Source organism: Anomalospiza imberbis, chromosome 9 (assembly GCF_031753505.1).
Source record: "Anomalospiza imberbis isolate Cuckoo-Finch-1a 21T00152 chromosome 9, ASM3175350v1, whole genome shotgun sequence".
Classification (NCBI taxonomy): Eukaryota; Metazoa; Chordata; class Aves; order Passeriformes; family Viduidae; genus Anomalospiza; species Anomalospiza imberbis.
Genome location: NC_089689.1, coordinates 11,408,948 through 11,432,659, shown reverse-complemented (window position 1 = coordinate 11,432,659; position 23,712 = coordinate 11,408,948). Strand labels below are relative to the sequence as shown.

Here is a 23,712-nt window from a genome sequence, read left to right as displayed (position 1 = left end):
TCTTAAAATCCACCCAACATATTTCTGAACCACTGCTCTTAGCCTCTGCTTAGCCATATGTAATTCTAACAATCATTTTGCCTTGCTTAAAACTTTTTATTCCAACTAAGACTTCAGTCCTGAGGTCGGTTCGACTTGATTCTTGATTTTTTGTTGCTATCTAAAACAAGTAACTTCATTAAATCAGGAAAGCCTTACTTTCCAGCATAAGTAGAAAGTATAAAATAATTTTACCAAACCCTCAAAAGTAACAATAGCTCTGAATAAGACAGAGCAAAGAAATCTGTAGGTCTAACGTCCTGAGGAGTTATGGATGAATAACATACACATAACAGTGTAAACTTACATCCCATCACAGCATCTTGGTACCCAATTCCAAACCTTTAAATCATCATAGCATGCCTGTGCTGTGACAGGATAAGAACAGGCATTCCAGGTTTGAGTATATTATTTGTCCAGCTAATAACTATTTTCATTTCCTCATTAACAGTATACCTACATGTATAACTATGTCAAATGGTGCCTGCACAGCTCCTTCTCTAAACAAAACTCTGTTGTCAAATTCAGTTTTCAAAAATACCTGCCTGAAAAAGACTCACATCCCCCTGGCACCAAGTGTCACACCATGAAGGACAGGAAAAACACAGAGAGACGAAAGGAAGTGTCTTTGAAGAAATATTTCCTAAAGGTAAAATTGCATGCCTCTCTTTTTCCTGAACTTCCTAATCCCAATAAACTTCTTGGCAAGTTGTTCTGTGGACATTCTCAGGCAAGAAGAAGCAAGTTCACCATCAAAGCAAAGTTCTACTTATCCCCAATGTCAAAAGGTTTTCCATACCCAAAAAATACAACTTCAAGGAAGAAATTATTGTTTGGCAAAGTTCTAGACAGCTTAAAAGGAGAGAGGAGCTGCATAACTAAAAGCTTTGTGTATAACAAACTGTCAGAAGTGCTTCTGAATATCTGATTCTAATCATTGGTGGCAGTGATCCTTGCCTGACGGTGATTTTTTTCAGTTCCTGACATATTAGATCATATTCACAAATATGTCCTGCAACCATGGAACTAAACTACTGCTTCCAAGAGTCTTTCATAGGGCATATAGATTTTCACATACAGATTGATATTAATGGGACTAACATTTGATTTTTCACATAAACACATCTATGTAGCTTAATTTATCAGGCCACAGCTACCAAACAGCAGCAGTCAGCAGTTCACAAGGATATGGCAGATAATTAGGAATACTTACACATACAGAAAGATGTTTCTTCAGAGTATCTTTTCTTGCTAGTGGGATGCCAATGAAATATATGATAAAAGCAGTGTTGATATTTCAAAATAGCATGTAAGTAAGCACAAGAACTCAAAACAAACCTAATTGCAATAAGACCAAATCAAATACTAATTCTCTCACCTGGAACACAGGCCCTTTCAGTTAAGGATCATGCTGCAAGGTGTAAAGTTTGGTTGTAAGATCATATTTTTTTACTGCAATAGTTTCCTGCTTATTGTTTGAAGACAGACTGACCTTAGTATTTTGGTACAACAGAGGTACTCAATCTCTCATCACCAAAATGCTGTGCTGCCTGTCATAGCAGGCAACTTACCGAAATATTTGTTCAGTATCAAAAAGCTGTTTGGGGCTTTTTTTCCTACACAAGATGCTTTCCCCCTTTTATCTTCAAGTGCACCCGAGACTAGAATTGGGAGTGTTTTGTAACTGGAATATAGACTCTGAGAAGTACTACTGTGCACTGGAAAAACCTAAGAATCTGAAGTACTTTAAAGTCAAAAGCAAGTTTTATTAACATATAAATTAAAATGCTCTACAAGCAATAACAAGGAATTAAAAGATGGAGGGCAAAGAGCAGCCATGATATGAAATTCAGATGCTGGTTATTTCTTACCTAATAAATGGAATGACAAGTAACACAGTGAGAAATGTATTGTAACAGTTTCATAGTTTGCTTTTTAAAAGCACTATTCACAATGGCAGAACTGGTGCAAATCTTAAAAGATTTCAGCAATCCTGGGTTTCTCCCCAGATACTTTTTTTGTCTTATAGCTGAAAAAGTATTCAAAATCTTATAATAGGCAATTTTCACCCATTTACACTTGAGAACTAATAAATACAACACTTTATAGAGGAAAAAGAAGACACATACACACAACCATGCCCATATCTCCTTGGAGATAGCCAAGGCACAATAGACTACGTCTCAGAAAGGGCAACTATCACATTATTGCAAGCTTCAAAACTCAACAATTACTTTTTTATTAATAATTTCAAACCTGGTCTTAGGTTTTTCATCAAGAATGAAGAACAATTAAACTTTATCTTTCCCTAATGGCATTCACAACTTTTATTGAAAATTTCTGATTTTGCTGTGTGCCCAGTAAAAAAAAAAAAAAACAAAACAAAAACAAAACAAAACAAAAACCTAAAAATATGTTTAACCTTTTCTTTCATTTTGGTTCACAGCTTCTCTAACAAGGTTACTGGAAGCATTCTAATAGCTGAGCCTATGCCTCTGACATGCAATAATGAAGTATTTTGTTTATATACTAGTTGAACCCAAGTAGCTGCACAGAAGAAATCAGTTCAACCAAATCCTCTATTTTCTTATATTTAGTTTAGTTTGATTAAATGCTCATGAAACTTCTGACTCCTCCAGTGGGGCAGCATTGGGTAGATGTAATCTGAAGGTTATCACACTGATTTTTACAGGGACTGATAATCACACTTGCAAGAAATTACTTGGTCTTAATTCTTAAGGTGTTTTTACTTCACAGCAAAGAAATACTATTTGAACTGTGGTTCTCTTTCCCATTTCCTCTTGTCTCTCTTTCTTTTAAAAGAGACTGCTAGAAAATATAATGAAATATTGACAAGAGAGTGAAACAAAAACCTAGAAAGGAGGGGGGAAGGAAAACACAGAGGGCTCAAGGAAAGCAAATTATTTAACATGGGAAATCTTACTTATATTTGCTTTGCTTGTGTGCATGGCTTTTGCTTTCCCTATTAAGCCATCTTTATTCCAACACATGGGTTTTCTCACTTTTCCCTTTCTGACTCTCCTCCCCACCCCACTGGCAGGGGAGGGAGTGAGCAGCTGTGGGGCATTTAGCTGCCAGCTGGGCTTAAACCATGAGACCTCTCAGGATCTAACCAAAACCACACTTGTTGCAAAGCCACTGCTCACACTGAATCAAAGCCTAGCTGCCAACAAATAAAATGGGCAGCCTCACACTGCACAAAGAAGAAAAAAGCCCCAAATCTGGATATTAGTATGTGTGTCTCTCTCACTCAGTCCTAATTAAATATAATCTTAATAAAGAAAAATTTTTGAGTCACAGAATACAGCATTTAAAAAAAGAAAATTAGTGTTTCATATAAAATGCAGTGACACTGCCTCAAGCAAAAGTAAAATCTATTTCCAATCACAAGTTTAAAGGAAAAGATAATCACTCTATGTCGGCAACACTCAATTAATTTCTCCTCAATAGCAGTATTTCAAGACACTTAAGCGAACTATTTGCTAAAGAATAACAGACTTATACATGGTATCTACTTTTCCTCATGAGTTGTGCTAACTGCATTAAAAAGGAATAAAAAAACTCTGGAAACCTTGAAGAATGAAAAAAAGAAAACATGTCAAGTAATGTAATAACCAGCAATTAACCCAGTTTTCAATCTTGTTGAAAACTTGAATGCTTTTCCATTGTGTGTTCTGAAACAGTACTACCAACTTTTTTGTTGATAATAAAAATTCTTTAAAAAAACCCTGGAGAACCAACAAGAAAGTTTCTTATATAGGAGCTGCAAGTGAGAGCATATTCTGGACAGTTTGCAACTCATCTGCCAAGAGCCCTGGAAAGGTGCTGAGGTCTTGCTTTCCTCAGAATTCGAGTGTTCATGTAACAAGTCTCAACAACAGCTCCGGATGAAGCCTTGCCTCTGAAAGAGAGTCCTTCATCTTTCATTCTGCCTTCAGAAGTTATTTTCCCTTTATCAAGACCAGCTGAAATACCATCAGTACCTTAGAAGTTGCTGGGAATAATGCTAGAACATTCTGTAATGAAAAACCAGTTTGTTGTCTGGGTCACTGGGGCAGAGTTTGTGTCACAGCACTGTTCAACTAAGACAGACAGAAACAAGACCTACACGGGCTCAGGGCTCCCAAATGGAGTCTGAGCATGTAAAATAATTTGTCGTGTCTTGGGATCCTGTTTTAACCCCAAGTCGATATTTACAAAACATTTTAGCTTAGAGTCAGGTTTTTGCTTATCCAGATAAGTTATTTATATGAGCATTCTCTTAGTTCCCTATCTGTAAGGGGCAGGAGAAGGATCTACCTTACCTGACTTCTGAGCACTGCCACCTGTGCCATCATTCCCTGGCAGCTCATGGAGACACTGTGCAGCTGATCTGTGTCAGACTTTAATTTTGAATAAAATGGATAATCTGCGTGGAAGACTAAAACCCAAATGTGTTGATGTACAGATGCCTTTGCTTAGACTGATGGATCCTACCTTGCTCACCCAAATAAACCTGAGATTTTGGGAATACAGAACTAAGGTACAGAAGGCCACCTAAGATACAATTTGAATGAAGAAGTTTTGTTTTGTTTTGCTGTAACTCTGTGACTCTCATTCTAATTATTGAGATTACTAAAATTGAAAATCAAGAGACAAACAAATGGTAAATATCCGAAGTTAAACCCCAACAAAATACTTGCTAGAAACTAAAGCGCAAGAAGATTCAGATCAATCCAAAGTGGATGACAGCAGGAAAGAAAGAAAGCTCACTGGTCTTCTCCACCTGTATTGACAGCATAAGGTCAAGCAGGTCAGAAAACAGGCAAGAACAAACCATTTTTCTCTTTCTCTTCCACTCATCTCTTTCCCCTCTACTACACAGGTTCATACTTCATCATCTTCTGAGACTCACAAAATTTCTGTTTCTGTGTACTTCTAATGAATTTAACATGACATCATCACACCAGAACTCCAACATTTTCTGCTGTAGTGTGCACTTTTCCCAGGAGTGATTCTCAAGGATAGGTCAAACCCACAAGATTTCATCAAGTTCTCTCAGCAGAAATGTCAGCATATTATTACTGACCAGGAAAATTTATAGCAAAATAAATATCTCAAGGGTAATTTCTTGTTCTATTAAGCAAGAGAATATTATTTCCAACAAGAAGGCTGATGTGACAAAATACAGTTACAGAATTACAAAATGAATTATATGAAGTCTCCAAAAATATGTTTAAAGAAGTGATCCAACTATCAGTGTTCTTGAAATACCAGAGAAAATTCCAGAGCAAGCATTTGATATGCTATGTTTAAAATTAATTTTTATATGGTTTATGTTATTATTGATAATTTGAAGCCAATTAGCAATGAATAAAATGAGAAATAAAATTCCATCTTCCTAGTAAAAGAAACTGATTACTTTTGCACATTCCTTTCTAGGAAGGATAATGATTTTTGAATTAAAAAGTGCAGTTCAGATCGTTCTGCAACAAACTGTGGACTACAAGATGTCTCCTAAAAAATACTTTATCATCAAAATAAAATAAGAGAAAAGTTTATATTCCTTCCTTTTACATGTAAATCAAGCTAATATATGCCTGGCAGGGAAAAAAAAAAAAGAAAGTATTATTTTACATGTAATACAGGCTTACCATAAAGATTTTCCACATAGTTTTCTAAATCCCTATCAATACACAGAGAAACAAGCATCCTTTGATCATGGTGCTTGTCAGCCATCTGTTTAACTGCCACCTGTGCAACAACAGCTTAAACACAGCCCCATTTCTCAGATGCTTCTACAAAGACCTCAGCAAATGAGAAACTCAGAAAGGAAGCATTGCTCAGAATATTTAAGCCAGATTTGATGCTTCAAATCAGTGGAAGAGTTTGAGTTGGAAGGAACTTCTGAAGGCCTGCAAAGTCCAGCTTCAAAGTATGATCAAGGTTACTCAAGGCTTTGCTCAGGCAAGATTTTTATAACTGCAGGGTTGGAGTTTCCACATTCTCTCTGGGCATGTTCCAGAGCATGACCTAATTGGCATCTTACCTTACAGTTAAAAAAATTTTAATTTCCAATAATTTTCCTTTATTTCTACCTATGCATTTTAAAATTTTCCAGCACTACTGGAAAAGAAAATTTAAAAGGTGGTGATAAAAGCTATCATGACATCATCGATAAATGTGAAAAGCTTAAGTATAAAATATACATCACAACACCCATGTTTATTAATTTCATGTCAACATGCTATTATATCAGTGGCCTACACTGATCTTTACCGTGCCTTTTACTTGCCTCAAATGTCAGATACTGCACTGCAAGGAATTTGGTTTATTTGGTTTGACAGACACTGGAAAAAGACTCAGCAAACAGACAGCTGACTATTTGCAAAGACTAAAAAAGCCTCCCATCTTTATCTGATTGAAAGTTTCTCTGATGACCAAAGTTTAGGACGGTAATACAAACAATTTTTCTGACAGTGACCTAGTAACACATATAAGTCTGCTGTGAGATATTGCTCCCAATAATGTGGTCAGCACACAAATTGAAATGTTCCTTCAATAACCACATTCCCAGATGCCAAACCAGTTTTCATACTCTGGGTTCTCTTAGAACTCTCCCCCTGTGAATTATCCTGCTCAATTCAAAAAACATAAGGACACTAAAGAGGTAAGTCCCTAAACAGGGGCAGGGCAAAAAGTTGGAAGCTGACAATGACACCAACCAGCCTGGGCAGAACAGTGGGTGTCTCATCCCCTGCAGAGTAAAGCATCTTGAAGAGGAAGCAGATGTATATTTTTCCTGGTTGCTACAGAGAAGGGTAAGAAAATGGCCTCATGTCCTGCCCTTAGGAGACTCTGGCATAAGGAGATTAGTAGCCCTTAAAATTAAAGGAAGGCATTTGATGTACGGTGATTTGTTTTTTGAAAGTGAGAATATATCTAAAATTTTTATTTCTTTTGAATTGTCCAAAACTAATCACTGCTTTCCAAATTTTGTTTAGAATTTCTTCCTTTTACCTTCAGCCTAATTTTATTTTTGAAATGGTGGGTTCATTGGTGAACTACAACATGTACTAGTTAATGAAATTCCAATCTTGATTAGAATAGCAGAGCATCTATCCGACTGGCTAGTCACAAATACTTCTGAATAAGTCATAACAAATGCTGAATTTTCCCAGAGAGAGCATATACTCCTGTTTCCTACTTCTTTTATCAATTCCAGTTGATAATTCTTAAAACCATCCAATGTTAATTTGTATGATCTTTCAGGTCTCTTCCAACCCCCTCCAGTCCTAACCATTATATGAGTCTATGAAATACTGCAAGGCAGCAGCTCCCCCAGACAGGATATATCCTGTACAGTGGACATGCTTGTACTATTAATCTGGGTTTTTAGGGTTTTTTAAGTTTTCCAGCACTAGCTCTTCCCTGTTTAGCAGTGCCAGCCATGGCATCCTTGTACACACAGAAGTGTTTTGGTGAGGGGTCAGAATGAAACAACATGATACCTCAAAGGGATGCTCAGGTCATGAGTCTTCAGATCATGACCAATGAACATGGTCATGTGCCTGATTGAAACAAACCCCAAACCTGCAATAACTCTAGAAACCTGGTTCTGCATTTTTACAGCTCATATTCTCCTTTCAATCTAAATTAAATTAGCGGTGAATTTGTGACTCAGGAAATCACTAGATCTCAGAATTCTTTGCCGTTCTGAGTCATCTCTCACACTTAGCCTTCTAACTCTCTCACCTTCATGTCATACCATATGCTTTTTACAAGCTCACCTTTCTTTACTTATCTCCAGAGTGATAAATTCTGGAATGGTCTGCCCGGGGAGGTGGTAGAGTCACCATCCATGGATGTGTTTAAAAAAAGACTGGATGTGGCACTCGGTGCCAAGGTTTAGTTGAGGTCTTAGGGCATGGGTTGGACTTGATGATCTTGAAGGTCTCTCCAACCTAGTGATTCTGTGATCTTCTAACTGCTTCTGTGCTCTTGGTAATGCAAATTCACTGCCAAAGCCCACATGAACATTCTCACTCTTTTCCCCTGTCTCTTCTTCAAGAGTTTAATATTCTTACTTTATTTTACACTGGTTTTTCAAGAGCCTTTAGCTCATTCCCTTGGCAATAATGCTCACATTTGGCCAACAATCAACAAACACTGACACAGAACTGCTTTCAAACCAGAAAGGGCTTACCAGACTGAAGGAATGGCTATGTGGTTGAATTTCCTGGTTTTCCAGCCAATTTCCATGACTACAATATTGCAAACTGGTTGCTTCTCCTCCGGCTTACCCTCCTCCATATCTAAGATAAAAGAAGAGCACACAACATTTTCTCCTGATTGTAGCAGGACTGTTGTTTCTCTGGGGGTTAAATACTTGGGTGCTTAGAATTCCTTTAGTCAGAAAATGAAGACTTCATTCCTTTAAAGCTCATGGATATGTAAGATTTTCTGACTATAAGTCTGTCAGGTGCAGACTTATCCAGACAGGAGTGACTAAAAAGCTGTTCTTTATTCTATTCTACCTGCTGTATTACTTAGCACAAATAAAAAGACAAGTGACCACACGGTATGTCTGCAAGCTGAACTAATGTGTTTCACTGCCTCTAATCTCCCCAATTACTGCTGAACTTTCAGTCAAGAACCATGACTGATTTTATAACTCAAACACCATTTTATTTTCTTTAGCTCTTATATAACTGTGGTTATTTATTCTTTGGTACTTGAGAGTCATTTTTCAGTAAAATCAAAAGAGCAAACTGAACATATTGCCAGTAATCCAGTGCAAAAAATCATAGCATTAATTTAATGAGAGCTCTGCTATTCATTTGGCAAATGAGAGAGTGGAGTGGCACTGACATTATGTAGAGCAGGGACCAGTCTGAGATGAAGTGGCAAAGAGCAGCTTAATGTAACTCACTGATAAAACTGCCACTGATCTTGCTCCCTTACCTGGGATTCCAAGAGAAAATTATGGAAAAGACATTCTGTGCCATTAATGATAACTGAGTAAAATGTGCCAATGAGAGATAATAATACACCTACATGACACAGACCATTAAGCAGCCAGTTACAACAGTCTCAAATAACACAAACAAATGAAAATAATACTTACGGTCAAACCCTTGTCTTATTAAGCTGTTGAATGGTTTTCAGAATAATTAGTATGACCTGGAACTTATAATTCAAAAATTTAAATGACTGCCCTGTCTGTTTTCCCCTAGTTTATAATTATTTATTCCAGCAATGTCAAGATGTGCAACAGTAACAAGCAGAACTGTGCTGAAGGAAAGGCTTTTGGCTGCAATTCTATCTGCAGAAATAAACAGAAAGGACTTCCACCCCAAGAAAAGCAACTGCCAGTGTGTTCTTTGAGGTATGTAAATAAAATTTGCTTTGAGGTTAAAAGCAAAGATTGAAAATTGAAAAGCATAAGAGTGAGAAATATCCATAGCATCCTAATCATCCTCTTCCCACTGCACTGGAGATGTGCATGAATATTTTTTGATCTGTTTTGATTTCTTCTCTAAATAAATAGTACACCACACTGTGAAATATGGGGCACGCTTGTCCTTTCTGCACACATAGGGCTGATGCAAGATCTGGCTGAAAGAATTTAGAAATACCACTCCCACGGTACTGGTTACCTTTCTTATGTCTTTATGGGAACTTCAGGTTCAACCACAGGAAGGGAAAAGACTAAGGGTTCTTGAAGATATCCTTGAAGGCATGTGATGGTCACTTACATATGCAAACCCAAATGAGAGCTGTGTGCACCACAATTATTGTATCCTTACATATTATACCTTTTACAGACTCTCAGATGAGAGTGTTGGCAGGACCACAAGAGCTCTCTGTGAGGACACAGTCCTCCTCCTCCAGCCACCTGCCCTGCCTTGGCCACACAAAGGAGGACACTGCTGCTCCCTTACACAGGAAAGGTTACAGCTTCTGCCAGTCTCATTCCAGGGCTGGGAACATCAGGTCAGTTACCCTGGAGCACTTTCAGCATCCACAGAAATGAAGGCCATACAAGCTGACACCACCAAAACTATATGGATTTAACAGCTCTGGAATAGTGGGGACTGAGGGGAGCTGGGTCACAAATATTTCTTCAGACACAAGACCCATGCTCATATTGTTACAAAACAAGGCCAACCCCCTAATTAAATGAAATTATATTATTTCAAGGATTTAATATATATTTATATATAAATATATTAAATTTTATATAATATATTTATATATTATATTCTTTCAAAGATATTATTAGTCTTGCCCCATAATATTTTTGGATTTCTTTTTTGCATAACTCTGTTTATACTGATTAATATCCAAAATCTTCTCGCAGCAGACACAATTTATAAACCAAAAGTATGGATAACTAAATGCCCAATTTAAATATTTCCTGCACTGCAATTTAGTGCCACAGTTTTCAAACATAGTTTAATTTCCACACTTAGTATTTTTTGTTGTGAGTAATGATAAAAGGTTTTTATTAGGAAAGCCTATATCTTATTTCATGCCAAAGCAGATCAGGCACTGTAATGCAATGCTGTTTCTTTAAGTAAAGTAAAACATTTCTAAGCCTTTAAAAAAGTACTTTTCTGGTTACCTTTTAATTAGGAAAAAAATAGTTTGAATCAGAGCTATAGAAATTTCTACATTAATTTCTGAATAAGAAAAGTAGCTTTGCTTCTTATTGAAGCAAGCTGGGTTGGTGAGTGTCTAGATTCTGGAAGAAAGCAACCAGAGAACAAATCTTGTACGTATTCCCTAAAACAACGAGATAAAATTCAGATATCTTTTACTATGCAGATCTCTACAAAGCATAACTTACTAGCTTCCCACTTTTCCCTTTTTCAAGATTATCAAAATAATCTGTTAAGTGAGAGGCACTCTAAAAAACTCTTCTTCCACTGTGATGTCATCTATTTAACTTGGTTTAGTTCAAGTGCATCTTTATCATTCTACTCAAATGTAGTTGCCTTGTTTTTTTCCCTTGACTTGCTGCCTTTTTTTTTTTTTTGCTTTTGTCAGTCTGGTTGTAGATTCTCTCGGGCAAAGACCAGCTGTTAATATGCACAGCATCTCTCTCTATAATCAGGACTTTTGAAAGGTTGTTACTAATGTTCTTGGAGAACTACCACTAACCATGAATAAACAGGAGGCTTACCCCTTGACTATTAGATCACATCCTTTTGTTTTCCTCTCTTTTTGCATCACTTCATAGACTAGTGAGAAAATAAATCCTTGGGCATATATATACCATTTAACCCAAAATTATGTTCAACCATCTTGTCCTTTGATTCAAATGGGTATTTTTTATTAATGTTGTGCTCAAATCACTGCATTCTGTGACAAAAAAATGAACCCATCTTGCTTATCTACTTGTCCCCTTCAGTGACACACCTCACTAGAAGCCTTTTGGGTGCAGTCTAGCCTTTCACAATCCCTCCAAGAAAATGTAAAAATGATCTGATACTGTAGCTTTTGAACTGTCTCAAAAATCAGTACTAGGATGCCTCATATTACCTGACATGGAAGTAAATCCTTTTATTGTGCCAAGTATTTTATGAATTATTAATTGGTCCATTAAACTTTTGCCTGCAATGGGAATAAATTAGAAAAAAGGACAAAAGTACTTTGAAAGGTGAAACTTCAAGGGGTCCTGCCTGCTAAGCCAAATTCATAGAGCTGCATTTGTGTTTACAATAAATCCCCTCTGCTGGTTTTAGGTTTGAAAGTTTATAGTATCACCAAAATGCATAGTGCAGTGAAGGAATTCAAACAGAGAGAGGAAGAAGATGGTACACACATTTTGATGAAGCATAGCTGCAGTGTCTAAAGATATCTCTGCAAAATGCTGTTAATGGCTTACTGAATTGATCTGTTCAATTTGTGCTATTTAATGAAGCAGAGCACCTGACACTTTATCATAAGCTTGTACTGGCTAAAAGTGTTTAGCTAAATGTCTGTATTGCTAATGGTGTTTCCATGCCATATTTCATTTACAGATCTGCAAAAATAATAGTGTGGATAAATTCTAGGTATTTCAGACTTTGGAAAGCACACTTTGGGAGGCAAAAGGCAGACTAGTAAAGAAAAGGCTGAGCAGCTTTACAATACAAAGAGTGTGAGTAGCAAATAATTGTGCCATAATTAAAGAAAATAAAACATGTTATCATACTTCTAGGTGGAAAAAGCTGGAAACTAATCACGTCTGGCTTTAATAGTTCCAGTGCTCTTGTGTAGTATAAATCTAGCAAAGTAGAAATAAAGGCTATAGTTCCAGAAAGAAAACATTTAGGTGTTCATATTGAGAACATTGTTTCATTCTACTCATCAATTTTTAAAATTTAGATGGACCTTTAACAGTCTTGTAAAAATGCATTTATCAGTTCAGTGTTCACTAGATTGTATTTGTCTTTAATAAGATCCATACATTATGTTTATAAAAAGAAAATTAACTTTCCCTGTTCTTGGTGACAATGAATAAAAACAACTGTAGGAACAGAACACATTTTGTACAATTAATAATCTGAAGCTGGCATCGGACTGTTGACACAATTGGAAAGATCTCTTAAAAATTCTCAGAAACTTGTATGCCCAGCTGTATTGTGGGTCCTCTGGAGTTCTAAGTAGTTTAATTTGCAAATGAATCAAGAAGGCCAAGGCCAAAATCACATTTCACTGAACATAAACCATTGTGAAACGTATGTTCGTCATGTGGGCTGGTTCTTGGTTTATCTCTTCTGTATAAAACATACCTTGAGACTTTCACTCTGGTTTCATTTGGACAAACTTTTAATTATTATTAGCAAAATAAACATGGTCAAAAAATCAAGGTTAGCCTAGTATATGATCCGACTCAGATGGTAAAGAAGTAATTCAGAAAAAAACATTGAGTAAGGCATATTCATTAATGAGAGATTAAGCCTTACAAATAGCAGCAATGACTAAATGCTACAGAAATTCATGGTTTAAATGATTTTTTTTCACTAGTGCACCATACTGCCTTTCAAATATTTCTAGAAGCCTGGGAGTAGAGAAGTGCTCGACAGCAATGTGATCACAATAAGCTGTTCTTTGGTGTTAGTATTTCTGAAACTGATTTACTGGTTCCATCAGAACTGACTCAATTTGCATGGAGGCCCATTGATAGCTCAACAGCTCAAGAATACTGCCTTAAGCCTTTAGCCTTCATGAGCTTTGTCATGGAAAAGCATAGAGTGAGCACCAATAATCCATCCCTGTATCCCATAGTTCAGTCCTTATTATATGGGGACCAACTATTGCATCCAAAGGTTACATATTACACATAATTATGTAATATTTATATACTACCTTTATACAGTACCTTATCCACGGAAAAAATTCCATTGCAGCTTTTCCAGCTGCTCTCAGAAATGACTGAAGACAATACTAACTGAAGAAAGAAATCTACTCATCCATTAAACCTCTGTGGTCCCCCCTTTCAGACCTGTAGAACCACATGTACACTGAGAAACATCCCAGGACACAAGGAGCTGCTCTGGCAGAGTGAGCTGGCACCTTATCACCTCCCAGAGCAAAACAGCACCACAGACTTAAGGGCAAAAGAAAGATAACCTTGAAATTCAAATTTCTGGCCAAAAACTGAGCCAGTTATGATTCATAGCTGAGCTTGTCCACAAACCTTCACTGTAATCCTAAACCAATGGATTCAGGTCCAAATTTTGGCACTGCCCTGTTAAACTGTTTCCTCACAAATTATGCAACAATTCTTGAGCCTCATTAAAAGACCTCTATAGATAAAAATGCAGAACAGAGAGACTTTGTCTCTAATTTGAATGGGGATAAAATCCTTACCTAAATAGCAGACTTGCCTGTCTTGTACCTCCAGGTGAGAATAGTATAATCTATTACTGTATGGATGGGAGGTACTTAATATAATAAAACTTCTAATTTTTGTTGAGAGGCTGTGTACTCTTTTAATAGATACAAAATTAAAGGGTTCAGGGGGAAAAGATGCTGAAGTACAGAAGATACAAGATAAAAACCTATACCAGCAATTTCTAACCACCCTGCATAAACAAAATACTACCTTTTCTAACAACTCCAGTGCCCAGCCACAGCAGAGAATATGCAGAGTTAGGCACTAGCATATATTAATGATTCTATTAGGTAGTTTGAACAAGAAATTGTATTTGTTAACAAAGACAGTAATATAACTTGTGAAATGTTAGGTCCAAACTAATTTTACCAGAGCCCTCACAATTATTGTTTCCTGGAAAAATTTAGACTTCTTTTTTCTTCAGTAGGGAAAAGGAACTGAAAATCTTTGACATTCCAATGTAATTTTAAAATTTAAAAAATTAAAACTCCTCCTTACTAGAGAGGACAAATATTCATTGGTATTTACAGACATGTTCGCTTTCCTAAATGATCCCCCAAATACTAAGTACTGCTTTTCATTTACAAAATTGAAAGTCAGGTACAGAGCACTTTTTCCCAAACAGATGGTACAGCACCTGGAGATTCGATTCCCACTAGGTGGTAACAAACACATGCAAGTCACAAGAGTCAATAAGTCTCAAAAAGTAAGGCAACATGCTCCACTTTGTTCAGAAACAAGTCAGTATGACACTATTACCTGAAACAGTATGACACTAATACCTGAAAAATGCTTGTCTTTAATTTGAAGGAATATTTTGTTACAAATCTTTTCCTGATTTATAATTGCCACCCTCGTGGACGAGGAACTGGGCATGAGCCAACAGTGTGTGCTCTCAGCCCAGACTGCCAACAGCATCCTGGGCTGCATCCACACAGGGGCAGTCAGCAGGTCATGGGATGGGATTCTCCCCCTCTGCTCAGCTTAGCTCTTGTGAGAGCCCACCTGGAACACTGTGTCCAGGTCTGGAGTCCTCAGCACAAGAAGGACCTGGACCTGTTGGAGCTGGTCTAGCGGAGGTCACAAAGCCAGGCAGGGCTGAAGCACCATCTCCTGCAAAGACAGGCTGAAAGAACTGGGGTTGTTCAGCCTGGAGAAGGGAAGGCTCTGGGGAGACCTCATGGCAGTCTTACAGTACTTAAAGGGGGCTAGAGCAGGTTTCCCAGAGAAGTTCACCCCCAGAAGTGTGAAGGGACAGGTTGGATGTTGACCTGAGCATGCTGATCTAGGTGATTGCATCCCAGCCCATGATGGGGGGCTTTAAGGTCCATTCCAGCCCACACTATTCTATGACTCTTCCTACAAGCTCTCAACAAGATTATCACCTGCTCTCTCCATGTCTTACAGCACAACCCACTTTCTCATCTGTCCTGACTTTCTCAAGTGCCCTGAAGTTGTCCAACAGAATGCTCAGGGACATGGTATCTATTCTGATTTCATAATTCCAGGGCTGCCATAGCCCTAACCATGCCTTCTGCTTTCCTTTTAAACCACACTTCATCTGTGGGCTGGGTCTCCAGCCCCCCAGATTAAAGCCCTCAGTCCTCAATTTCTGTCTCTTGCTGCTGCTGAAACTTCACAGTAGATTCTAATTCCCTTAGCATATGACAGTGAAATGTTCCTAAAGTAATAATCCTATACGTATACTACTCCGAGCTGGTGAAGCAGTGCTTGGTGTTATCCAAAGGACAACAACAAAAACACGCAGCCTGGCTCAGCATATTGGGTTTTTTCTGCACATGGAATGTGCCTAGAATTATTCTGGTTTTCTGAGTTTCATGTCAGTAGCTTTCTTTACAGAGCAAACTTAACGATTTAAGGAATTTTACTTCAGGAATTCTGCTGGTTTTGGTGTCTGCATAATTTACCCACAGATAAAATTCAGTATTATTATGTTCATATTATTATGTTCATTTAGCTATTGCAGCAATCAACATCTAAGAAGAATTTCTGTTTTAAATGGTCATCCAGGCTGGTCACAGGCAAGCTGAAAAGATTTTCAGTGGGAACATTCCCTCACCTCTCAAGTTGTTTTTTTGTTGTTGTTGTTTTTTGGGTTTTTTTTTTTTTGTTGTTGTTGTTGTTGAGGACTTCTAAAATCTAAAATCTGGAGTAAGAAAAGGACAGGAAAAAGTTATTTCCCTCAGCTAAAAAGGGCATCATGTTTAAAACACTAATTCCTGACATGTTCAGTTCCCGAGATGCCCATCTTGAGGAACTGAAGCACTTGCACAGAATGATACACTGTAAGAGTGGCATTACTTAGCCCAAATTAAACAGAGAAGTAACCCTATTTCTTCCCTTAAGCACCAAACAAGGGAAAACCACCACTTAATCTTTGGCATTTGCTATTTACCTTGTAAATCATGGCTCAGCAGGGACACTTGCTGCTTCTCCCCTGTAAAAGTAAGTTGGCTGGAACAGAATGGGCTCATGGTTATCTTCTCTCTATAAACCTGGTATAAAAGGACTAAAAAATACTGATTTTTTAATAAATAGATAAAGATCCTGAAGAACATTGACTAAATAAAATGGAATTTAAAAAACACAATAATTTCAAACACCTTCCCTTTGAAGTAACTGATAAAGTTTTTGCCTTTACATTTCGCAAGGAGTAGATTTCAGAACTGAAACAAGCTTTTGCAAACTAATTCAATTGCTCTACCTCTTGTATGAAAGAAATATTCAGTATAGTCCTGTCCCTATCAGGGGCACTGTGTAGCTATTTCTTAGCCATTTTGTATGCACCTGTACTCACCAACCCAACATGTATTTTACACTTGACAGTTGCTGCCATTCCTAATCCATAATCCCATGCTTTTGCCAAGGGTAGCCAAAGGTCTGTTTTCTCAATGAGCAGCTTTTGTACATTTTTACAGGTTCCAGCAGCCTTTTTCTCCCACTAAGAATAATAAAAAAAAAAAAAAAAAAAGAAAAAAGCATGAAACAAGCGTTGGAAGAGAACTATGCAGGAGACAGCAGGCACAGTTACATTCATGCTTATTTTCAAATAGTTCAGTTAAAATGTACTAAATGGAGTTTAAAATATTCCCAGGTGTTTCTGTGAAGGTGTAACAACATTTCAAAACCTGGATTCAAATGTTTTCTGCTGTGTTTTTTTTATTCAGGCACCAGATTTTCAACCGAAGAGTGTATGCCAAAACATTACAGCCAAAACCCCAAAATATCAACTTAGAAACACTGCCACAACATGTCATCATTTTATTGATCTTTTTCTCCTAGTGGAAGAATCCAGTACTTTTTAAAGGATGGAGCTGAGGAGGCAACCTGACTTGGAGATGAAGCTACTGAGCTGCAGTGATTGAGAAATAAGAAAAAGAAAGTGGAATGTATTCTTTTTTAGAAACATCTTTGACCAATTAATTTTTATATGGCAAACTATTCAAAATTATTCATGAAGAGCTTATTCTAGGTCTATATTAAGACAAAGATTTTTAGTTGTGTTCAGAACATGTTTGTTATTATTCTTTAAAAAACTGCAGTTAATGCTGAAGATAAATTATATCTTAACAATTATTAACACGTTGAAAAAAGGATGTCCTATGACATGTCCTGTATGCCCTAGACATAGGAGCCATCAACTAACTAGCTAAGCTTTCAGTTAGCTGCACTTCATGTAACTCTAAGTAAATTTTTAGATTAAACTGGAAATCATCTCCTGAATGTCTTTCTTACCCGTGCCATGCTGAGAGGTCTGGCTTGGCAATGCTGGCAGGTTTCAGTACAGAGAGAGTGACCAGTGTCACTGTGAATGCACCAGTGACACTCTGGAATGAGCTCTCTCTGAGCTACACTCAGAGCCCAGCAAGGAGGATCAGCCAAGGCAGGGTCTGGCAACCCAGCTATAAAAAGTGCTGCTGCTGGGACCAGACTATGCCTAAACTGCATTGGCAGTTTTATTACAACTAATAAAATACTTATTAGCTTTATTTCCCATGATTTAAACCATTGGTCTGTGTTAGGACTCTGGAAGAGATCATTGCAGCTCATCTGATGAGAGCCTTTCCACTTCCAATACCATGGCAGTCCTCAAATACCCAACACAGCATTCTAAAAACTCAACACAAAGAACCTGCATGTCTTTGAGTCTCTCTTTTAAAATTTACCATTAGAGAAAATTTATTTTAAAAAATTTTGACTTTAAAGCATAAACAATTTAGGACAATCTAGGTCAGCATTCTAGCAAATATTGCAAACCCAGCTTTTACCAAAAAAAAAATGGTTGTCACTCTTTCTCCATTTGGTACAGTTTGATGCATCTCTTAATTCCCTGACATGCAGAGAAAGTGTAGTTACTAACATGGATGAATCAGTTGCATCAGAAGATACAAAGATATTATTACAGTATTTAGCATTAAGTCAGCTATTATGCAGTGGTTAGGGAGACAATGCCCTTAACAGCATTAGCCCATTTTCACAAATGCACATAAAGCAGATTGCAACTTTTCTTAAACTCTGCAATAAAATAAGCTGAATTTAGATACAGGATTATTTTCTTCTGGATCTGGCCATTAGGGGCTGTGCCTATCATTTAGATGCTTGTTCTTATAAGAAATGCTTTAATATTAAGAGATATAAGGGACTTGAAAAATTATTATTATTTTATTGATTTACTTTTAAAGACTTTTCAAGAAGTTTCACTAACTGCTTAAAGCAATAAATAAGATAATTTTATTACTATCTCTAACTTGTTTTGACTTTTTTTTAATTTTTTATGATATCTTTCTCAAGATAGGACTTCACAGATTATAGAACTTTATAGGACTGTATAGATCTTGAAGAGCAGGTAAGATTTGAGATTTTTCTAACTTATCTCTGAAGTATTTTAAGGGTTTTTTTTTTTCCTCTATTTAAATTCATACCCCCTTTCCATTTAAATTCTAAATGGAAAATGGCTACAAAAATATTAAAAATTAATGAAAATTAATTAGTTGTCCTTGTAATTACTTGAGAACACCCGAAGTCAGAAAGTTACATTAAATACTGTAATACAAGCAATTTGCATGTAATTTAATTTAATTAAATTAATGTCATCAAAAATGTTAGCACTTAAGTAAAGAGTGACATATCACAAATTTACTTATAAGTGCAATAATTACTCTTACTTATAAAACAAGCAGCAGTTCATTTGAGGGTGCCTGTAATTGTAAAGTCAAGACACTGAAAGAAGAAATTCAGCCTTGGATTCTCGCCTCTTGCACACAAGGATAACACTTGAGGACTCAATGTCCCTCAGCTCTCTTCTGTTTCCAAGCAGATTATCATTCAGCAAAAATGCTGAGCTACTTTATGGTCACACATTTTACCGTGAGAAATCGCAGTAAAAGAGCCATACATTTTATTTGGAAAGGGCAAGAACCAAGGTCATCTTGATCACAGATGGCAGAAGTTAAGAACTGCAAGTACTTGACTAGCACATCAACTACCAATGTGCATCTTTTCAAAGTAGAAGCAAATCACCACAGAACCTTTCATTCTGAAGAACCTTCAAAACTTCAGTTAAAACCTCACCTTGAAATAATGGGAAAACAATCTCTTCTCATTTATCCATCCTCTGTTACTGCAAAAGTATATTCATGGACTTAAGCAAGCAACTGATTTTGCACCTGTGCTTATTTAACTCTGACAAATGAGTTATGTGTTTAACTATGACAAATGAGAATAATTTTCCTTCTGGAGCAAGAGTTATGGAATTTGTAAGTCCTTTTGTTATAGTTGCATAACTGGATGATAGAGCAGTGCTTGGGTGCCTACTCAGTTCCCTGATGGTCCAGAAACTCCCCAGTAGTCACCTACACAGGTAGGAATAGACCAGCTGGAGACAAGAGTGAACTCCCAGCTGTCCCCAGGGCACAGGATAAATAACTGCTGCAGGGGACTCTGAAGGAGGGACCACGGATATGTACTCATAATGGTGCCTTATGCAAAAAAACCCAACAAATTAGGGGTTTCTTTAAACAATCACTCTGCACATGAGTGTCTAAAATGATCCAGAAGGGCAAATAGAGTAATTTCCCTGTTTGTGTGTCTGCAGCAAAGGAAAAGAGAGTAAAACCTTCTCGTTGAGGTGATACTAAAAGCTTTCAGTGTCCTCCAAAATACCTTGCCAGTTCTTTCAATATCATTGTTTGCCAGGAAACACAATATGGCTCGGAACAAGGGCTATGAAGGGTTTGCATATTAAAAAATATTTAGTGATTGAAAACATGTTTCCTAAGGAACAATGGCCGAAAATGTACTTTGATTAATTCTTCTCTTTATGTAAGGCTAGAACATACTAAGTAAATATCTATTTGAGATGACATCATTTGATATAATAATGAACTACAGGGGAAAAAAGGTATTTCTAGAACTTTAATTTTTCTTAAAATAAAAAAAAAAGTGAAATAAAACAAAAATACCCACCTTTTTCCCCCTCTTCATTTTACAAATAGATGTCAAATGTTGTTAACCTTCACAGAACTCATCTAAAAATGATTGAGTGTTAATAAAGGTTAACAAAAAAAAAAAAAATCCACAAAAGGGAACACAAGCATTAGCACACTAGAAATGACAAAGAGAAGCAGGGACTGAATAAACAGAAAAATTAGTACCTCATTAGACTTTTTTATAATTTCTATTCTATTTCTGTTCTACTTAAAAACAACATAAATTTTAATATAAAACTTATATTACAAGCAAAATTACATCATTTAAGTTTCAGGGATATGACTAGAATGATTTTTTTAAATCCATCTATCTGTTAAAAGTGAAAAAGAAAGTTAATTAGCACATTAAAATCCCCTGTTTCTGCAGATCCTTATATTCCTTCATGAAGCAAAAATGTTATTTTTATGTAATGGTAAGAGACCACATTCTTGGAAGGTCATTTTCAAAAGTTACAATATGATCCTACTAGAAGAGTAAATTTACTGTACCGAATACTTGGAGAGAAAAACAATACCTCGGTTTCAGATTTAGTGAGCCTCTTGCTCCAGTAGTTCTTATTAGCAATTCCCACATTAATCAAAACAATCATATTTCCAAAAGTCTAATTGGAACACAAATCCTGAAACTTGAGTTATTGTCCTATGCATCTTCTACTCCTTTGATAAAATTCTGGAAAACACTTTTACAAATTGCAAATTTCTATTTAAAGCCACCTTAAGAACTGTCACACTGAATTTAAATTTTCTGGGCATGTTGCTGCAGCTGTGGCATACCAAGTGCCAGTGCTACCAGCACTGCAGGATGAAGTTCCTTCAGGATTATCTCAGCCAGAAAACACCATGCCTTTCTGTATCCATCACATTTGCAGAACAATTTTCTTATCTTTCTCAGTTCAAACTGGATTTCTGAACACCAACACACCTTTTCAAAACCAATATTTTTAGTTCTAACTGTTCCATGAGATCAGGTTCAGATTAATATTTCTAAGATACATTCATCTTCTTCCACAACTATATTTGTATCAAACTATCTGAATGCTTTACATCAGATGCATATATCCTCTATAGTACAAATGCACTTTTGTCCCCTGATTTCAGGAAGGGATAGAGAAGTTATGCATTAGGTGTAATAAAAGTGCCTATAAAACAAAGAATTAAATAAAGATATGTAAACAAAATTTGGAGCCTTGAACATGGTGCTGAGGCTCTCAGCAGAGAGCAATGTAAGAATATGGCAAACTTCACTTTGGATTGCCCTGCAGATGCTGAGCTGCCTAAACACTGTATTTTCTTCAACAAGCAGCAAATAAAGACAGAGTGATGCCAAGTGTCCTGCCCCTGAAGAAGAACATCTCTTAGTTCTTCATGTCCACATTTCCTCTAACACAAGGTGTCCACTTGCTTCTCGTCTTTTAAAAACTGAAGGAAGTTCAGTCTGCCTTTTCTGACAAACCTTCAGTTTGTCTCTTTCCAGGTGACAGTATCAAATCTAATAGTTAGAACACCCATGCAGGAAATAGAAGCATGAGGACTCATTTCCTCTGTTTTTCTAAGAAAATACAGTAGCAAATAACTTCCTGTCATCTAGCAAGCTTGTGTGAGGGAGATTCAGTTTTTTCTGTTGAACTGAAAAGCAGATGACAAGTAAATGTAAAATTGTTTTCATATCCTGAAATGCATTCATTCTCATATGCAAGGTTGATTTGTTCTTGTAATATTGCCTGGGTGATTATAGAAAAGTAGGAGAAGGACAAAATACATTAATGCCTTTTTCTACAGAGCCTCTGCCACAGCAAGCATGAAAAATTACCTACTGAGAGTCTCCTGCTTTAGCCAAAAACCATATTGAGTCTTCTCTGAAGCTGAGTGGTCTGAAAGGAACACATTCAAACAAAGTACATTATATTTAGTTCCTTAATACTGGATCTGAGGTATAAGTGGTTGAAGGAAGCACCCAGGTTCCCACACTTAAGCTGCCAGACAGGACAGTTTCTGTTTAATTTTCAGTGTGTCCATGCTGATGCCAATAGTTCTCTCATAGGCAGCATAAATATGTTTGGGGTGGTCCTGTTCATATGACCTCTGCCATTGCCAATAGGAAGTTTGCACTGACCTGAAGAGCAGAGCCCCAGGAGCTCTCTGGGCTTGTGCTGGCCACAGCTGACTGGAACTTGCCCCATCTCTGGTGGCCCTGTGCCCACAGCCTCCCTGGCTGTAGCTTTGGCTCTGTCAGTGCCTGAGCTGGGAGGCAGCTATGGGTACTGAGTGACAACCCACAGCCCATTGCCAGCTCAGCCTGGGATCCATTGGGAAGGCAGATAGTGATAAAAATATGGAAAACCACATAGCCATGACTGAAAGATATCTCCACCCTTCCCAAGGTACATTATGCATTTTTAACAGACTAATCCTTTTGAAATGTACATTTTTGTATAGGGAAACCAGTGAAAGTGAGTTAAGACATTATTGTTTTAGTTTTCCCATGTCTCCTGGGAACAGAAAGGAGGAAAAGAGGTAAGTTTCAGTTTAAGTGTCAGATCTGTGTTCAGATTCTGTTTTCTGTTCAAGAACATGAACTACAAGAAGTGAGGGGAAGATTTACAAAATGCCTTTGCATCAACTTGGTTTCCACTGAAAACTTACTGCAGAGGAAAACTTATATTCCCTATTGCCCCCAACATTTTTGTTGAAATGGGTCAGCCTCCTTCCTAACACACTAGAGCAACTTCAAACTTCTAAGTAGGTATTTTGAAAGTTTCTGTAGTAAAATACTATAGTGGCTTGAGAGAGATGCTGTTCAAATTGACAAAAGACTGGTCAGAGCTGGTGTTGCCTGGACTTTGGGGCAGGAGTTCACCCTTTCAATGCAAGGAGTGCCATGCAGAACAGCTGTCTTCTCATCACTGCATCAGGTGCTAAGGTATATCTGACAGAGCAATTTCTTGTATCCTAATGGTAGGTTAAAATGACGCAAAAGTCTTCTTTTTCATAAGATGTGACAATCATATTTATCACATACTCTGAACACAATGGCATTTCTCTCATTTTGATAACAAGGTGCCTTATTACCACTGAGTGTTGAAAAACTCTGGTAACACTGTAGTAAAGCTTTAAACAAGGAATTTTCATCCAGATTGAACTGTCTTACTAAGCTTTTGAAAGCTGCACTGCTATAACTCTGCAAAGACAGTTCATTGTGAGATGGCCTTAACCATAAAATATGCCAACTGAATTTTACAAATAATAATTATTCTACATTCCTGCAACTTCTTCTGA

The 23,712-nt window shown here is 37.0% G+C and overlaps 1 long non-coding RNA gene across 2 annotated transcripts in view; it reads right to left on the bottom strand.

Moving 5' to 3' along the window:
• Window positions 1-23,712, bottom strand: part of LOC137478965 (uncharacterized) — a 166,382-nt gene that overhangs the window by 31,241 nt on the left and 111,429 nt on the right. For both annotated transcript variants that reach the window (XR_011001905.1, XR_011001904.1), the window contains exon 4: window positions 8,246-8,354. This is a non-coding gene — a long non-coding RNA (uncharacterized lncRNA). The remainder of the gene's footprint in view (window positions 1-8,245; window positions 8,355-23,712) is intronic.